This window comes from Perognathus longimembris, chromosome 21 (assembly GCF_023159225.1).
Source record: "Perognathus longimembris pacificus isolate PPM17 chromosome 21, ASM2315922v1, whole genome shotgun sequence".
Lineage (NCBI taxonomy): Eukaryota > Metazoa > Chordata > Mammalia > Rodentia > Heteromyidae > Perognathus > Perognathus longimembris.
In genome coordinates, this window is record NC_063181.1 from 26937818 (window position 1) to 26957717 (window position 19900).

General features: G+C 35.5%; 1 long non-coding RNA gene across 1 annotated transcript; it reads left to right on the forward strand.

Moving 5' to 3' along the window:
- The first annotated feature begins 4376 nt into the window (after positions 1 to 4376).
- On the forward strand, positions 4377 to 19631 carry LOC125339678. Its single transcript, XR_007208584.1, has 3 exons — positions 4377 to 4388; positions 16471 to 16480; positions 19483 to 19631. It is a non-coding gene; the product is annotated as an uncharacterized LOC125339678 (long non-coding RNA).
- The last annotated feature ends 269 nt before the right edge of the window (positions 19632 to 19900 follow it).

The following is a 19900-nucleotide window of genomic DNA, read 5'->3' on the forward strand; positions in this document are numbered from 1 at the left end:
GAAACCTAGAGGAAGGAGGCTCAGCCCCTTGCCCTCAGGGTGGCTCATTTTAAAAGGGCCATTTTTATTTTATTTTTTTTTTAGTTTGAGTTACTGCTTAGAACATCACGGAATTCAAAGGACAATTTCTCCTTAATGCAAGAATTACAAGCATTAGAATTACAAACACAAGGATCCAGGCTTAGCACCTTTTCTTTAAAAAAATACATCCAAATTGCAAAATAGCATAGAAATCAAATTATATCATACAGATAAACTTTTTAACCCTCTTTTTAAGACTTTTGCAATTTCTAATACATCCCGGGGGGCAGTTTTAGAAATTCCAAACAAATCATCACATTGCCATTTTACCATCAGGTTTCCAATGTGCATCTGCAAGGAAAATACAAAGATAGGCCTCCATTGGCCTGTGCTACAGAATGGGCATACAACCATTCTAATCCTTAGGGCTCAATGAACTGCCTTTGTGCCAGCTTACGCTTTTTCCACCATGTGTGGACTCCCCCTGGGGACTGTCTAACCATGCATGGAGAAGCTAAGCTGCATCTTTGCCAGTTCACCCCTCAACCGCAAAGACAGGCACACAGGCCCATCCTAAGTTTTCCTGTCCTTTCCTCTTGATCTCTGACTGAGAATCCCAAAGCAGTTCTTTAACCGTGATAAACATTAATATTCAAATTTCTGACATTTAGTCCCAAATTTTTAAACAGTGGAGGGAAATAAATTTCAAATTCCCAAGGCCTTTTGCTAAGCCAGATCACTTATAGAGTGCAAAGAGCCTAACGCATTAAGATACCAATGCTTTTCAACTGCAAATTAAAGAAAGTTTTTGTTCAAACTATAATCCTCTTTAAAGTAATGCAATAATCATTTAAAACAATTGGTAGCACCCAAACTTGATGACTTTTTTGGAGTTTACACTGAAACTCACCCATTTTTACATCATACTGAAAATTTTAATCTTGGACATGTTCACACTCACACGCACACACATAATTCATGCAAAAGGTCTTAAAACATGCAAAATAAATATGGGCCGTACATTTTCTAGTGGCAAGAGGTATTTTTGCCAATTTTACTCTTGTAGATGACCAACCAAGATTTTAGACAAAACTTTTTACAAATGACTTTAGTGTTCTCTGGCCTCATTTACAAGGGCTTGCTTATGTCAGCAAGGCATTTTAGTACACCAAATACTTTTCGGTTGAAGAAAGCCGGATAGGGATCTGCTGTAAACTAAGCTGAGGCCTAAGTACTCGACTCTAGTCTTTAGCCCAAGTTTGACTAGAGCACTTTAAATTCTCACTTTACCTTTTGCATACCTACAGTTGGAGAAAAAAGGTGGTTATTTGAAGCTGATGTCTTTGCCGACCAGGTGACCTGACTGTCTTTTGCCAATTTAAGCCAGGAGCACTTTACAATTTCAATTTACTCTGAGACTGAGATTAGTCAGTGGTTCGAACCAGGCTGTCAGCTGCCTGTACCCTTCCAACTGCCTCCTTACAGAGGGTCTTCCTGGTCCATTGACAAGAATAAAAACATCTTTATCCACTTAAGTTGGACTAAGGAGGTTTCCGTACCTACTATTCTTATATTATTTTAAAATAATGTATTTTCATTTAGCTTGTCAAATTTTGGAGGTTAGAAGCTGCCCAAGGGTACTGTGAGTTGAATTAAAAAAAATCAGATTCCAGGGAAGCTATGTTGATTGGGAGTATAAATTAGTGGTAGAATTAGTTTCTGTTAATCCCAAAGTCCTGGATTCTCAAAAACCAAGGAGAGGGAGCAGCTGGAGGATAGGGAAAAGGGGAGGAGAAAGAAAGTGGTGATGGCATAGAGAGGAGGAGCGAAAGAGGAGAAGTAGGACCAAAGACAAACAGAAAGTCAGAGCAAGAAATGTAGCTCAGTGGTAGAGCACTTGCCTAGCATTCCTGAAGCTCAGGGTTTGATTCCACAGTTAGGGCTAGAGCTAGGTTAGGGTCAGGACAGGCTAAGGACAGGACAGGCTAGGGACGAGGACAGGCTAGGGATGAGGAAAGGAGGGGAAAAAGGAGGGGAGATGAGAGAAGAGTTGAACTCTGAGTGTGTTTCCAAGGGGAATAATTTCACACAGGTTGGGTCTGAGAAAGAAGAAACTGAACTGCATTTCGTTTCTTATCAGGTTGTGAGCAAGATATATGAGAGAAATTAGGTTCCTAGGAGTTACAAACCAAAGCACTATTTTGTAACTAGCTTCAAGAATAAAAGTACACAGGTATTGGGAGAAAATAGTTCACTGAAAAGATTCCAGACACTTAGGTAAATAGTGGCCTCAGCTATTTCATATTCCATTGCTCAAAATGAATATGCAAGGTGAGAGGATGTGCATAATGGAGAAAGCAATAAAGAAGATGAGTCTTTGGCTGGAAAACACTCCTTAATTACTTATTAGGTGGGAGCAATACATATGTACCCAGAAATCGCCCTCTTTCTCTCTTTACCTCTCCCTCTCTTTGTCTTCCTGACCCTCCTTGGGCAAGGCTTATCCCAGATAATGAAGGCATCTTATTAAACATTATAGCCTTGAAATGTAAATCTTCTACCTCCTTCCCCAAAATGAAGATCTCCTTTTCTCTTGTATCCTGACAGAGGCAGGAGGAATGCAGCAAGGTCTCCCCATAATTGTTCTTAGGTTTCTTAAGAGTTTGCTTACAGAAAGAAATGATGGGGAGTATGTTAAAAATGTAGTAGATACTTCTTCAAAGAAATTAACATCATGCACTTGAGAATACTATCACTGTAAAATGAAAAATTTAACTATATTTCATTTAAAAACTAACAGATGTGCATGGCTGGAAAATGTGAACTCACATAAATATTCTGTTAGTAGCTGCAGTGGAAACTTCTTAATATAGTCATGTACTCCATTTGGGTAGAGCAGGAAGCATAGGTAAGTTCTATTGAACTCCAAGTTGGTCACATATGAAATAGAGGCTTTCCATAAGAAAGGTTTACAGTGTCAGTCATAGTAGATTTAAGGAAATACCATTCAATTATTTTGACCATAACGAAATACAGATGGAAGCAAGGAGCTATCACATTATACCTGTAATACTAGCTGCCCGGGAAGCTGAGACCTGAGGATCATGGTTAGAAGCGTCTGGCTTCTAACCAAGAATCTTCTAACCAATTAATAAGCAAAAGTGGGAAGAGGAGCTGTAGCTCAAGCATTAGATTTAAGGTAAAAGGCTAATGGATAGTGCCCAGGACTTGGATTCAAGCCCCACTATCAGAACAACAGCAAAAAATACAATACAATAATTAATATTCATGTGAACTCACAGAATACTTTGTCTTTATGAAAAGAGTTAAGGAGCTCATACTAGTTATCAGTCCATACTATAAATGTGCCAGAAAGGGTCCTAGAAAAATCAAGTAGTCTACACATGCATTTTTACTTCTATCTTTCCAGAACATCTGTAGTCTTACCAATTGGGTCACACAGGAAATAACACCTGTGGTCCAGTCTGAGGGGTCAGAGGTCAGTAATGACTTAGATCATGTGCATATTTTTTTAAGTACAACAAAGTTAGCATGGAATCTATTTGATATCAAATCATAAACTCTTATCATTCATCACTACCTAAATATGGAAATTGAAAGTTAGTGCTTAGAAACATGTATAGTAATACCACAGGATAATTTTATGCTTAGTGACTATAATAGTAAAAGACATGGGCTGTATTTTGTTGTTCTGCAATTTCATTTTTACAGTTGCTTGGCTTTTATTTTATTTAATAAAATACTGATTTTGCAGTTACCTGAACAAAAATATTGACAGTACTCTAGGCCAAATCTGGTCACTGTGTGTTTTCTTGCCCCTTCCTTCCTTCCTTCCTTCCTTCCTTCCTTCCTTCCTTCCTTCGCCCACAAATGAATCTGTTTTTGTCGATTAATGTTCTCATTTGATTTGGTGATAAGGAACACAGCCTTGTGTTAGACTTACATTGCTGTGGCTGCATACATACTTAAGAAAACATGGGGGACCTGCTCTCCCTGCTCTCCCTGCTCTCCCTGCTTTCTGGCCATGGGTCATCTTGGCCAGGTGAGCAGTTCGGTAATAAACTTTTCTCTCCTCCCTGAATACCGCATGGCGTTCTCCTTTACCGGCTACCTACTTAAAAACCTAACAACTAAGTTGTTTGATTATTATTGTGTTTTTTTTTAATCTTTAACTTTTAATTAGATCAATAAAGAAAAAGTTGTAAAAGCACATACATCTTCATATTTTTTGTAAGCATACACATCTATGACTTTAAAAATTACAGAATTAGAATCCTTCAGAGTTTAAAAATATAACCCATCAGATAAATTTGATAATGTAGCTGAATAATAAGCTGTTATAAGGTGTAATCATTTAAAATATGGAGTGATTTTAAACATACCTGATAATTTGACTGCAGAAAACTAATGTATTTAAATACCTATTACTAAAGTAAAAAAAAAATAGATCTATTTAAAAAAAAAGAAAGAAAACATGGGGGAAAGGTGGATTCACTTTGTGTGGTTCAGAGGTTCAGTCCTCGACTCCATGGTGAGACACACCATGAAGCATCAGAAATGGCTCAGCTCAGGGTCAACAGGAAGCACCGAGAGGAAATGAGAGACAAGGACAAGTTATAGCTCTTAATGGCTTGTCTCTAATGACTTACAAAATAGTACCACTGGATGGAGATTGACTCTTCCCTCACATTGAGAAAAATCTGGCTTACTAGAATCTAACAGAAAAAGAAAATCCTTGTGGCAGTGTGTACTCCGTCTGTACTGAAATTAAGAAATCCGCACTGATGAACCGCGGTGACCCTGCACTGGGCTCACTGCCTTTCCTCTTGCAGGTGTGTGTGTGCCAATCTTGGGTTTGATTGAGCTCAAGGCCTGGACACTGAATCTGAGCTTTTTTACTCAAGGTAATGCTTCACCACTTGATCCCCAGCTGCGTCCCCAGCATTTTGGTAGTTCATTGGAGACAATAATCTCATAGGTTTTCCTCCCTTAGCTGGATTCATACTGGGATTCTCAGATCTCAGCCTCCTGAATAGCTAGGATTACATGTGTGAGCCACCAGCACCAAAATTACCTGTTTTTAGGGGGAGATATTTTTTAGTTGAATTTTGAAATGCTTGTCCTATCACACCAGATATGCAATCAAATTACTTTTGTTTTGGAAAATTATGGACAGATGTGTAACTAGAAAAATATATTTTATATTTCTAACTTTGTATGTAAAATATAATACATATTTAATTTCCTTTCCCCATTTCCTCATACACCTACCAGCTGTCCCAATTCCCTTATGTCTTCAGTCTCCTTGATTTTTATGATGCCTTAAAATCGGTGCCTTAAATTCTCTGGAGTCACCAAAATTATTCTTATAAATCTTGTCTTTGTTGTATACTATTTACCACACTAATTAAACCACACCACAATGTATTATTTGAAATTACACATTGATGTGTTTCTTGAGATTGAATGACTTGCTTTCATACCATTGAAATTGTTACACTCTTGGTGGTAAAGAAGAGGGAATATTGTAATGACCATTTTTAGTTTTATGTTGGCAGATTGTTAAATCATTAGGGGCCAATATGATGACTACAAGTATATAGCAATCAAGAATATGAATGCTCTTATTTTAAGCACGTAATTTGTTTGGTTATATTATAAAACTGTGTCTAGAAAACTACAGGGGAAAAATCATTGTACAGTATCTTGTATTTATAGGATTGTTTTAACTTAACATTTTTTATTTTATATTATATGTGACCAAATAAAACTTAGACATTGTAGACTCATGATGTGATCTGCTCTGAACATATTACTTTTATTGTATGATAACATTACACATAAAATATTCTGTTTTTCAGTGAGAATTTAAAGACAATGAGCATTTACAATATTTATTTAGGAAGAATATTTTATTTCAAAAACAGAATAATGATTAATAAAGATAAAAATATTACTATATCATTAGTTAATTAAATCTATCTAATTTGAAATTGAGATAACAGTAATATTCTTATTGTAATTTTACTTCTTCTATTTCTTAGCAGCACTAGAAATTGACCTCAGATTCTTATGTTGCTAGGTAAATAACCTAATACTGAAGCCACTCTGCTATCCTATCATTTTATTACTTCAGTATTTTCAATCTAAGTTTTTACATAGCATATTCATGAACAATGCAAATCTGTTTGGCAAGTGAATATAATAGTTTATTTGGATACTATGAAGGAAAGCTTTGTTAATATAACCTAGAATGTATAGTACTATAAATAATTTTTCTAAAGTCATGAGTTATGTATAGTTGGACATTTATATGGAACACTGAGTATTCTCAGTTGACCAGAATTCAGAGAATTTTATATTGATAAATATATGCCTAGGAAATTATGTATAGTTACTAACGTAGGAGAATGAGTTACACAGTAGAGGTAACAACCTGAATGTTTCAACCAAGATTTACTTTCAGATTAGTTTACAAAGAGAAGAGTGTAAATTTCTATTGAATTCTTTAGGTTAAACATATGATTATATATGTATACATACATATAATGAGTATATATATACGCATACTTATAGGTAAAGTTATTAGATAGCAGACAACAGAAGTTTTCTCTGATTAACTTAATCAGAAATAATAAATTGAAAGGTACTAAGAGAGCTCATTGAATAAAAATGAAGTTTGGAAATTAGCGCCTAGAGTAGAAGAAAGGAGTTGCAAATTCAGTCATGACTAAACCATTGGAAAATGGTGGATCATTTGACATGGGAGAGTCATCTCTTCAAGACTCCAGGGACAGTATTGTGGTTCTTAAAAAACAAATCAAATTTACAGAAACCTAATTTTTACATAGAAGAATATGCCCAAGTGTTAATGCATCTTAGTCAGTTTTGAGAAATGTAAATAACTTTGTCAACATCATTATGGTCAAGAAAAAAATTAATTCTCTGGATGTTTTCTTCATTGTCAACCCCAAACTCCAATCCTTGACAATTAACTTCTGTCACTTCTGATTAACTTGGCATATCATGAAAATGATCACAATGGAAGAATACACTACTGTAGTCTTTATGTCTCATCATTTTCAATTAGCTTTACATTTTGGGATTTATCCACATGGTTGTGTCTATGATCATTCCTTTTTAGTGCTGATCATTACATTTATGTGTCCATATCACAATTTACACCCTCAGTTGGTGACTGCTTGTGTTAGTTGGGTCTTATTTTGAACTATTGTGAGTAATGGCTGCTATCAATGTTGAGCAAAGATATTTTCATTGCATATATATTTTCATTTCCATTGGGTAAAACCACAAATGTACAAATGCTGCATCATATTCTGAGAAACAGATAAGCAGTTTTCAAGAGGTGCTATACCGTGTCACTGTCCTAATACCAATATAGTAAAGTCCTTTCACATTCTCAGCATTCTTACACTCTCAACATTTCAAATGTTCTCCATTCTAGTGAGTGAAAAGTAGGGTATCAGTAAAATGAATTTTACTTTGTGAGTGACAGGATATTGGGCATATGTTTATATTGTGATATGTGTGTCTGTGTAGTTTAAATATGTATATTGATGTTTCTCTTCTTTTCAGGGATGACTGTTTCTGGATTATTTTGGTTTTGAGCCAGGCCCTTCCTATGCAGTTTAGGCTGTTTTTTGAACATTGTTCTGTACCCTGGTGATCACAAACTCATAATTCTCCTGTCTCAGGTTTGTGAATGATGGAATTACAAGTGTTTGGCAACATATGCTGAGCTTGACTATTTTTAATCAGATCATTTCTTTATTGAATTCTAAGTATTCTCCTTATGTTTTCTAGAATCACACTTTGTCAGATATATGTTTCCATATATCTTTCCCAGTTTGGCTAGTTTTCTTTATTTTTATGATGATGTGTAAAGAACAGGATTAATGAGATAAAGTCAATTTTATTGCTTTAAGGCACGTTTGGTGAAGTGGATTTAAGAAGCCTATGTCCATGGTAGAAGTTGAGTTTCCCTTCCTCCCTGTGCCATCAGAATAATACAATTTGAGCCAATGCAATTGTAGAGACATTTTCTGTGGACTTCTTAGAAAAAAAGATTGAATTGTTTTTCCAAGAAATATGCAGAAAGAAACAGTCTTCCTTCCTAGTGAGTGTAATTAAGTAAGTATGTCTTTTCTGCTAGCAGCTGCTCTCCATCTTAGGACCAGAAAGAGAGCTTTCAATTAACGCTAAAGTCAAACTCAGATTGAAGAAAGACTGCAGTGCAGAGTGAAGAGATGGAAGAAATCTGTCTTCAATAATATTATTGTGTCACTTGACTGGGGTTTTGCTGAAGTCTCCTGGCCAGCAATAGCTCCTTCTTGTTTAAAACACTTTGAGTTTAATTTATCTTTCTATAAAGAGATTAGTAACTAATGCACTCTCAAGGAATGACAGATTCTTTTCACTTTCTATCAAAAAACATTTCTCCACAGAGAATTTCTATTTCCTTTTTCTATTGTTCTGCAAAAGCATAATTTCAAATCAGCGTTCTCTGTCTCTTCAAGATAAGGCATTTTCACAGTCAGATACTGTGAGTTTAGTTCTTTTTAAGAAATATCACATGCTGGTTTTTAAAGTTCTAATTGTTCCCCTTTCTCTTGATATTTCCCTTAAGTAGCTGGGACTTTGTAGTTAACTTTAACTTTTTCTTTTTAGATTATTTTGATGTTTTTGTCTTTTTTTTTACACTATTGTAGATGGACCTCCTCTTTCATACTCTTCACTTAGCAATGTTTTTAGTCTAAATTACAAATTACCTGAAAGAGAATCAGACAGTCCAACAATTTATTTATTTATTTATTTATATTTGTAACAAGGACAAATTTATGCAATAGAGACTATTAGTTTTTGAGAATGAGAAGCTCTTACATTCTTCAGCAAGACAATGAAAACAGAAAGTATCCTGGCAAAAATGTAAAAGAAGCATTTGTTGTTGGTGATGATATTTTAGTTCTTTTTCTTTCTCAAGACAAGATCTCCTATGTAACCTAGGCTGACCTGGAATTCACTATGTAGACCAGACTGGCCTTAAACTCCAGATCCTCCTTTCTTAATTTCCAGAGTGCTGGAATTAGAGGTGTGTATAATCTTGGGCCCATAACACCATTTTAGTAGTAGCTATCACTGTCCAGGTAAGTAGTAATCTCTACTTTTGCTTGCTCCTGAAATAAAATATAGTTGCTTATAAACTTCCCATTTATCCAACCCTCTTAAGGTCTTCAGAAAAAAATTCATTTGTCAATATTTAAAAATTGAGCATGTAATGAAATTTGTGAGATTTTATTAGAATTACTTTATGGATGCCTTTGACAGAAAAGTTGATCTGAAAATTGTCTACAAAGAAACAATAAGAAATTCCCTGGGAAGAAAATTACTAGAAGTCTTAATGCAGTGGGCTCAGAGTTCATTGGGGATTGTGTCAGCTAGGCCCTAGAAAATGAACACTTATTTTTATCAATTATGATAATTTATGCATGCATTTCAGTGATAAATACTTACTGTATATTATTTAGAAAGGATTACCTTATTATGCTTCATCAGAGGTAATTTTCTTCCCTACTAAAGGTATCTGCATTAGTTACATAATTTAGATATTTTCTTGTCTCAGTATAATCAGGGTCAGACCTGAATGGGATGTTTATATATGTTTATATATGTGTGTATGTTATGTGCATTTTTGTGTATATATGTTTATATGTGTGTGTATGTGTGGATATGTGTAGAAAAATATATATGGATAATATATACTCAAACATATCCATGTGTGTGGGTGTGTGTGTAATGAGTGGAATTAAAGATGAAGTTCTTTTGATTTGAAGATAGGTATAGGTCAAGATATATACTAAGCTGGAAGAAATTTACAGCATGATTGTATGTCTATGTGTTTGTATTTATGTGTGTAACTTAGGCCTGAAAAGGGAACCATTTTATACATGCTTAAGAAGAATGGCTTAAATAAAATAAAATGTCTGCTTTTTATTTATTTCTTATTTATCTTTGCCTCATGTTTATAAAGAGTCATAAGGGTATTAAAAGGTTGAACCATTTTCAAATTTTAAGGTAAAATTTTTGTATAGGATTTGCTATTTATGTGGTAATAAGAAGTATCTTATGGTACAGCACAAAATGCTCAAATTTAGTAGTTGTAGCACAGTGCTCTTGCCGGGGCAGGGCTTGTGTTAAAAATATTTTCTCACTTCTATGACTCTGCCTTATGTATGATAAGCTTTTAGAGAAGAGAGTAAAAACAGATCTAGAAACAAGGGATCACTCCTCCCACCCCCAAACAAAAACAATCAAGCAAAGCCACAATGTAACTGTGTTGGTGAGGTGCAGTCTGATGTGTGTGGACACTTTAGAGCTGGCTGTGCTCCTAGGGATGCAGCTAGAGAGGAGAGACTGTGTGCACAATGCACAATTGCTTAGGAAAGAAATCTCTTCCAGACATCATCCTTGTCCAATGTGAAATTACTCCTGCTTATTTGCTGGGTTACTTCCATGTCTAGTATTTTGGATTTAAAATAAGAAGGTGAGCTATGAATCATAGGAGTTTAGTTCTGGTTAATCACTGCATCTGTGAACAAAGATGCAAAAACCAAAGTCAGCAAGGGTGCTGCATTCAAGTAGATAGTAGGGTGGGGAATTGAGAGCAAGCAAGGGAGTTAATGAGAGGCAAGTACTGCAGGCACATGTGTGTGATGTGCGCTGAAACATCTTTGCATAATTAGTAGACGCTAAAGATGAATGGAGAATGTGTCCTTCCTGGGGCGTTTAGTGGCATGAGGAAGGTGAACAGTAAGAATAAGGAAGGTAAACAAGTGAGGATGAGGAAGGGTGAATATAATCCATAACCTTTATATGCATGTATGAAATTGGTTTTGCAAGGGATGAGAGAGATGAGGGAGAGTAACAGGGAGTAACAGGTGACCTGATAAAGATATATTTTGTGCATATATGGATATGTCAAAATAAACCAACTAATTGATGCTAATAAAATATTGGCATAAAACTAAAAAAATTGAAGAATATTATAAAATCATGCAATCCATCATGTACTAGTAGAAAAATGCAAAATATTTTTTCAATCAAGTTAAATACTTCTTAATTAAAATGTGCTTATGATAGATGAGCTTTTGGGCCTATGTGTATGCATCCAATTATATTTGATCTTTTATTTATCACTGGTAGGAAAATCTTGTGCATATTTGTGAGGAACTATTATTACAGATAAATCTTTGCCAAGAATCCATTGATGTTAGAAAGGGACAGTGAATTGACCTTAGGAAATAGACTGAAAAAAATGTCTCATACAGCAAAACATGTGCAGGAAGTGAATCAAAAAGTGTCAGCTGATAGAAAGAAAGTGAGATGGAAACAAGGAGGGGTTTGCAAGAGCAGCCATTAGCAGAAACAAATTAAAATAAATCGTTGGGTACCCAGTATGATTGTAAAGTAATCAGATAAATGTTCCTGGGTGGCTTATGGAAATACCTTTCTACTTCAGAAACACACTGAGCTTTTAAATCTGCTAACATTTGTCTCATGCTGATCCCCATAGCAACAGATTTCTCATTAAACAAAATTTGAAAATGAAAACTGTAAGTTATAAATTTCTCCAGGGCAACATGGTATCATTCATAATTACACATCCATCCAGTTCATAACACTATCTGACATGGAGAGAATATTCGATCTACATGCAGTAAACAAACATATTAATAAAACATTTACATTTAAATAGAAATTTAAATATAATTGACATTCTAGTGACATTTAACATTTAATCTCAAGAAATGCTCCCAATTTCTTAAGTTCTGAGTTATAGCTAATTTATTACACTTGATTTATCTTACCTTGGAACTGTTGATTAAAGATAATTATAAATGTAATTTGTTTTACAGAAAAGAAATTTATTTTTCAATAATCATTGAAGTCTGTTCTTTCCTCTGAATCTATTATGCAAAAGAAAAGTTTGACTTTGGGAATACCATTTCTGGTTTTATATTTACAATCTACCACCACTGTATCATCATCTCGGGCAAGTTGTTTAATAACCTTTCCGAGCCTTAAGTAAAAATAAAATAACCTAGAAATATTATTGTTGAATTCCATGAGTTAATACCTGTGATAAATACAAATACCACAAATACCAATTTATTTCCTGTTTTTTTTCTTTCTGAAGTTTGCTAGAACTGACTGCTAGGCAAAGATCAACTTCACAATTTTCAGAACAAGAATTTGCTTATATTTAGTTGGAAGGTAGCATATTTCAAATTGTTCTTTGAGTATGAGTCAGAGACAACTTCTCTATTTTGTAACTTATCCAATTTGATCAAAATTCTGTTACTGTAATTTTCCTTAAAAATGTTCAGGTGACAATTTTCTAGAAATTTTCCAAGTATTACTGAATATTATCATGGATTTATATTCTTGTAGAAATATATTTTGTTTTCTAGAAGACATAAAAGAAAAGGTTTTTGTGTGTGTGTCGGGGGGGTGGTACTATCCTTTAGCTTTTGTGATAAAGTTTGGTGCTCACCTCTTGAGCCATAGTTCTACTTCCAGCTTTTTGGTGGTTAATTGGAGATAAGAGTCTCACAGACTTTTCCGCATGAGCTAGCTTCAAACTTTGATCTTCAGATCTCAGCCTCTCAGTACCTAGGGTTGCAGGCATGACCCACAGGTGATCAGCTCCAAATTTTGTTATTTTTCCTTGTCATATCCTATTGACCCTTCAGTACCTGAATCATGTTCCACAAGATGTCTTTAACACCCCAGAAAAGAATTCCTTCTTTCCTGAAGTCTCTGAGCTGCCATTCAGATTTTGTTCAGCACTACATATTGATTTCTTTATTTAATTTAAAAAATACAAATCATAGGCTGTATAAGTCAGATTGGCAAGTTAAGTATAAAACAGAGAAGACATGAGTGTAATTATCATGCAACCCGATAGTCTCAAGGAGGATATAATAATTCTACCTGAATTTTTATAATTTAAATACTTCTACATTCAGAGCATCAGAAAAAACCTTCACTAGAAAAATTTCCTATTATTATTTGTAATGAGAAAATCTCAGTAGTTACATCTAAAATTTTTCAAAAATAATAATTAGAAGTAATCTATGTGTTAATAATCATGTAAATACTTATTTACTGGTGTAAGCATTGAACTCAAGGCATCATGCTTGCTAGCCAACGCTCCATTGTTGGAATCACACCTCAAACCTCTTTTGTTTCAGTTATTTTCCGGAGTGTCTCACATTTTGTCCAGGACTAGCCTTAACCCATTAATCTGCTATTTATGCCTCCCCTATAGCTCAGACTACAAGTGTGCACGACCCCATCCTGCTGGTTGATTGAGATGAGCCTCACTAACTTTTGCCTGGGATAGTCTCAAGCACTGAGATTCTCAATTGCTTCCATTCTCCTAAAGAGATGGGATTAGGGCCATAGTTGGCTAAGAATCTAACAGTTTAATGATTAACTTTCAGATTTGTTGGTAATCTACAACTTACATAGCATTGAAAACAATTATTCTATTATTCTCTCTATTCATGTGGAATTAGTCTTCCAATTCAAAATTGACACCAGTAGCATTTTAAATGTATCATATAAAGCAGAAATTCTTTGAAGCTTAACTTCTTCCTCATTTCAACCTTGATCTGAATGCATATTATGGAGAAATACATTCAATATACATTATATTCTTTATTAAATGTATTTTCTGACATATTCTTCACTTATACTTATGCTCGAAGAGCAAAAATATATGTCTTCATGTCTATTGTTCCCTATATAATGCATGAGCTATACATAATACTGATAATGAAGAATGTGTTAATTCTTTAGTCACATCCATCAGAGGCACTCAATTCAGAATGTCAAACTTTGTAAATACAGCATTGTATGTATTCATTTTGTAGTATGATATATTGATATTTCAACATCTCACTGTTGTTATTTCCTGCTGTTATAGTCTTTTAAATGTGAATTGCTTGACATCAACCTCAGTAGTTTGTGTGATTCCAACAACAGTTACTCTATTACAATGCCAAAAAAGAAAGAATAAAAGCATCTACTTGTGAAATAGATGACAGAACATCTAACTAATGGAAGCTAACTAGGACATGAGGGACTCTTGATTTTCTTTCAAGGTAGTGTACATATAGAATCTTAGCAGCAGTAAGTGGAAATGAGGACATCTAAACAAAATAACTTGATTGTCTCTCCATCCCAGGAAAATTCTGAGCCAGAAAGGTAGGGATAAGAAAATCCTGTTCTAGGCTTTTGCTACTCATTAATATATAAAAATGACAAGTTTCATTTTCAAAGACAAATTGTGAAGAAGGCAGAAGAATGAGAATAGGAAACAGGTGTCCTTTCCTTCCTACTCTCACCTGACAGACTGTCCACATGTTTGCTTTTATCACTTAGATCAAATAGCTACATATTATTCATGTTTATATTTAATGTAAATATAAAGCATATTTCATCCAAAGTAAAATGTGATTCCAGTCAATCTGTGTCTGATAGAGAAGTGACCGAGAAATCTTTTCTATGCAGAATGATTAAATTAACCTTTTCATCTACTAATGTGATTATCATAATTACTAAATGTGCTGAATATTCACCATAAACCAAGCTGACTATAAGAAGAGAACAAGTAACAACTCCTTGAAGTGTTGAATGGAAAAAGAAGAATTAAATACTTCAGTCATTAAAAATAGAAAAAAAACCCAAACACTTCACCAATTTGTGAGGTACTCACTCAAATTCTAAGAGTTACAGGCTTGCATTATTTTTAAAAAAGTGAGTGGGTGGTTCCTAAGCAACAGTGGTCAAGCCAGTACACTGACATTAGTTTCTAAATATTTATGAAACAATCTATAAAAAAGCAAGACAGATATTTACACACATATAGGAGGAAAAATAAACAAATTCTTCCCTAGAAACACTGATAGCATATCTCAGAAGTCCAGCTTTTACTGGGAGCTATAGACAGAGCTTCTATGAAGTCAAAATTCACAGAAATCCGGTATGTATTAGAGCACATTAGTTGTGCAATGGAATTCTAATGTACTCTATGTCAGTCTACATAGCTATATTTGGACACTACATTCCTGGGGAAGATAGAAAAAAGAGTGAAGGAAAATGAAAAATTAATCACTGTTTCAGGTTACCTTTCTCTCTGTTTCTATCTCTTTCAATAATTAGATTTGTAATACTGCAAAGACTAACACATAGAGGTATTATGCATTTTTCCCACCACATTATTAGACTCACAAGTGAAAGATGCATTAAAGATGCTGCAGAAAAGCATGTCTATGATCTTGCCTTCAGGGACACTGCTTATATGGGTGCAGAGAGCTTGTAGCTTTTATAGAGAAATGAACTGGAGTTGCTCAATCCAATACAGCTAGATAGTAGAAAAATCTAGCACAGAACTGAAGCCTCAGCTCTGCCAAGAAAATTATTTGTAGGAGAAAAATAAAACAGTGGGAATGTAAGTTATTGATCAAACACATCTTTATTGAACTTTTAAGAATTATTGAATATGTTTACGGACAACACTTCTTGCTGTTTTGAATTCCTTATGTATTCACATTTCCTTTGTCTATCCTGACTTTCTATGTACTGCTCATCACACTCTTGTAGGTGAAGGAATATTGCAGTTGTCAACTCAACAAAGCTCTAACTATCCAGTCGAGAATATTGTTCTTATAAGTGCTCTGGAAGGTGAAGCTGAGCTTCATAAGGCTAGGATTATAGCTTATACATATATGGATCTTAATCCCTAGCTATGGATAATGATTTGAATGTAAACTTAAATTAATTAAAATTAAATAATTGAATTTCTATTTTCTCAGTTTCATTAGACATATTTCTTTTTTAACCTTTTTTCTTTTTTTGGGGTCAGTCATGAGGCTTGAGTTCAGGACTTGAATACTGTCCCTGAACTTTTTGTTCAAGGCCAGTGCTCTATCATTTTGAGCCACAGTTCCACTTCCATATTTTAGGTGATTCATTAGAGCTAAGAGTCCCACCGACTTTCCTACTCAGGTTGGCCACGAACCATGATCTTAGCTTCCTAAGTAGCTAGGATTACAGGATGAGCCATCAGTGTCTGGCTTCGCTTTATATATATCAAGTGTGAAATTTTTGATATATCTCAATGTTCCCAATGTGTGTACCATCTAAGTAATTTGGCAACACAGGTAAAGAACATCATCAGCATCAACAAAATCACCAGCATCACACTCTGTAGGACAAGGTTGTTGCACAAGAATAATAGAAGCAGCAAATAAATTTTGGAGGTATATTGGAAGAAGGAGAAATGAAGGAAGAAAAATGATGGAAAGATAATGATAGAAAGATTGATATAGAGAGGTGATATAGGAGAAGACAGGTAGATAGGGGAAAAAAGAAGGAAAAGAATGGTAACTAGTTATTATTGTTATATTTCTTCTGCAGCTAGGTAATTGTACAAGAAGTTGATTCAATAACACCTTCTTAAGTCATACAATGTGAATCTAATCCTCAATTCATAGTGCAGTGAAACTATCACTTATTACAGATAGCTCTTCACCTCCTCTAAGCCAATACACCCATCACAAGGTAGATGCTTTGAAACAAAGTGACCAAAACAAACCAAACTAGTGCCTTCAAATTCTTCAAACAGATATGAGACAAAAACAGCAATAATGATAATTTGGGATGTGGGGCTTTGACATTTGTATTAGAATTAGAAGCAAATGGATAAGAAAATGAACAAACATTTCATCTATCTGTGTTTTAAGCTCATATTTATAACTTTTCCTTGAAAGTTGTATGCTGCATTGTTCTTGAGTTTCTGTCAAGTCCTTTTATTTTAAAATCACATTATTATATTATCCATAGAATTAATTTGAACATCTTATAAACCCTTTACCAGAGCCAATATGCAATTGTAATTAGTTACAGACATTTGCAGTAATGATAGTGATTCCTATCTAATGCTCATAGATTTTTTTATTTATTAAAAATATATCAGTAGAAATTGTACAAAATGAATATTTCATTATACAACCTTTTCTCAAAGCAGAATAGTCCCCCAAAGAGTGACTTCAGTGGCTTTTTATAAGTCCCCCTGGAACCTTTCTCCCTCAATGCCACACCACATGCTCCTAGAATTCCAGGAATTTCTGTACCTGAAATTCTACCTCAAAGTCCACACACACTTTGGTAACAGAGTAGAATATTCCCACTGTACAATACAAAGAACATCAGCTCTAAGCCCATAGCATTCAAAAAGACCTTTCATTGAGTATTCCATGAAATCTATATTGACTCTGCTTTGATCTAACAAAAAGTTTTATTATTAGTGAAAGTATAAATAATTTTAATGTAAAGATGCCTTATCTGTTGCATACAGGATACTCAGGTGGGCCTCGAATCCATGACAATAGTCACCAGCACTCAGTCAATTGGGCTAGGTGTCTTTAGCTGCTCACAGCATCTGCTTGCCACCAACAGGCTGGTGACAAACAGCGCCAGGGCCACATAGGGCTGGGCTTTTAAAGGCAAATATCACATGTACCACTCGTAGGTGGTCATGGGGTAAGAATCACATTCATCACACGCAGGTGGTCTGGCAGGTTAGGCCAAGAAAGCAGGCAAACATACAGAAGTAGAATTGCTGTTAGTGATTACAATTCCAGTAAACCCCGGTAAGCAAAGCAATCAAAGCAATACAATTCCTGGTCTTGGTTCTAGGTGTGATTAGTCTTATCCTTAAATCTTTTTCTTCCTAGAACTTCTCCTAACCTGAGTGGTCTTCCTCATTCCTTTCTTTTGGCTAGGTCATACTTTGGGCTCCTGTTATTCAGCTTAGGTTTGCCCCTCCCCAGGCCCACTACTTTGTCTAAGCCTGTTGTTTCTAGGGACTCAAAAAAGGGGGTTTCCCCTACACCTTTCACTTGGTTTCCACATTATCTTTTCTTCAAGAATATTGACACTCATGGGGCTGGGGATATGGCCTAGTGGCAAGAGTGCTTGCCTCGTATACATGAGTCCCTGGGTTCGATTCCCCAGCACCACATATACAGAAAATGACCAGAAGTGGCGCTGTGGCTCAAGTGGCAGAGTGCTAGCCTTGAGCAAGAAGAAGCCAGGGACAGTGCTCAGGCCCTGAGTCCAAGCCCCAGGACTGGCCAAAAAAAAAAAAAAAAAAAAGAATATTGACACTCACAAGAAAGTATTGTCAATTTCAAAATGAAAATTTTCATTTAAAAATGTCAGTATGTTGAAATGTAATGTTGCAGACTGCCAGTGGCTCATGCCTATAATCATAACTACTTAGGAGGTTGAGATCTAGGAAGCTGACATCTGAGGCTCATAGTCAAAGGCTAACCCTGACAGAAAAGTCTGTGAGACTCTTATCTTCAATTAACCACCAAAAATCTAGAAGTGGGGCTGTGTCCAGGTGGTAGAATGCTAACCCTGAGCAAAAATAGCTCTGGGACAGTGTAAGCACTTACATTAAAGCTCCAGTACTCGCATAAAGAAAAAGTCTGCAATCTAACCTGCCAGACAAATTATAGTCTTATTTGTGAGTAAGAGCGATACATTGTCAAAGCTCAGGATGCTCTTGATCCAAGGAGAGCTTTTAATGGAACTTTTTTCTGTAAATAAGCAATGTTTAACTTCTGTCACATATATACTTTTAATATGGGCTATATGTTAGAATTTTTTAATTCAATATCCAATTGAACTGTGCCAATTCTATGCCAATTCTAGAGATTTTTTTAAGTAAGAAAGAAAGTTATATAGTTTCTTCTTGGTATGATGGCATACTTCTATAATTCCAGTATGTGGGAAACTGAGGTAGGGCGATTGAGAATATCTAAAAAGACGTTGTTTAGGTCAAGATTATCTAGAATGATTCTGTCTCTGAAAGGAGAAAGAAAGAAAGAAAGAAAGAAGAAGAAAGAAAGAAAGAAAGAAAGAAAGAAAGAAAGAAAGAAAGAAGGAAAGAAAGAAGGAAAGAAAGAAAGAAAGAAAGAAAGAAAGAAAGGAAGGAAGGAAGGAAGGAAGGAAGGAAGGAAGGAAGGGGTAAGGAGGGAGGGAGGGAGGGAGGGAGGGGGGAAGGAAGGAAGGAAGGAAGGAAGGAAAGAAGGAAGGAAGGAAGGAAGGCAATGCTATAATATAAATTATCAGAGAAGCCATTTTTTTTTTTTTGCCTATCCTGAGGCTTGAACTCAGGGCCTGAGCACTATCCCTGGCTTCTTTTTGCTCAACATTAGTACTCTACCACTTGAGCCACAGTGCCACTTCCAGCTTTTTCTGTTTATGTGGTGCTGAGGAATTGAACCCAGGGCTTCATGCATTCTAGGCAAGCACTCTACCACTAAACCACATTCCCAGCCCCAGAGAAGCCACATTTTGAAGGATCAAATCTTGGAGTCTTTATTTTAGAATGCTAGCAGTCCGCAGGCAGCCAATTGTTACAAAGGCCTACAGCCTGCAAATACACTTAGCACTGTTAAGAAATAGGCCAAAGTTGAAAGAAAGAACAAAAGCAATACTGATAAACCAATTCAATTCCAGTGAAGAAATGAATTGGGATACAATGGTGACCAAAGATGAGCCAGGAGACAGGACACTGGACAGGAACATAGAGACTCATGGCATGGCATAATGGCCGCTGAGCTGGTCTGCACCTAAACATGGTCTGGTCAGGGGGCAGGGTCACAGAAAGCACCCAGTCCTAGGCACTAGACTGACAGGTTCGGTAACCTATACGCCAAGTGCCCACCCCTGTCTCCAGGAATTCAGGCACACCTATCAC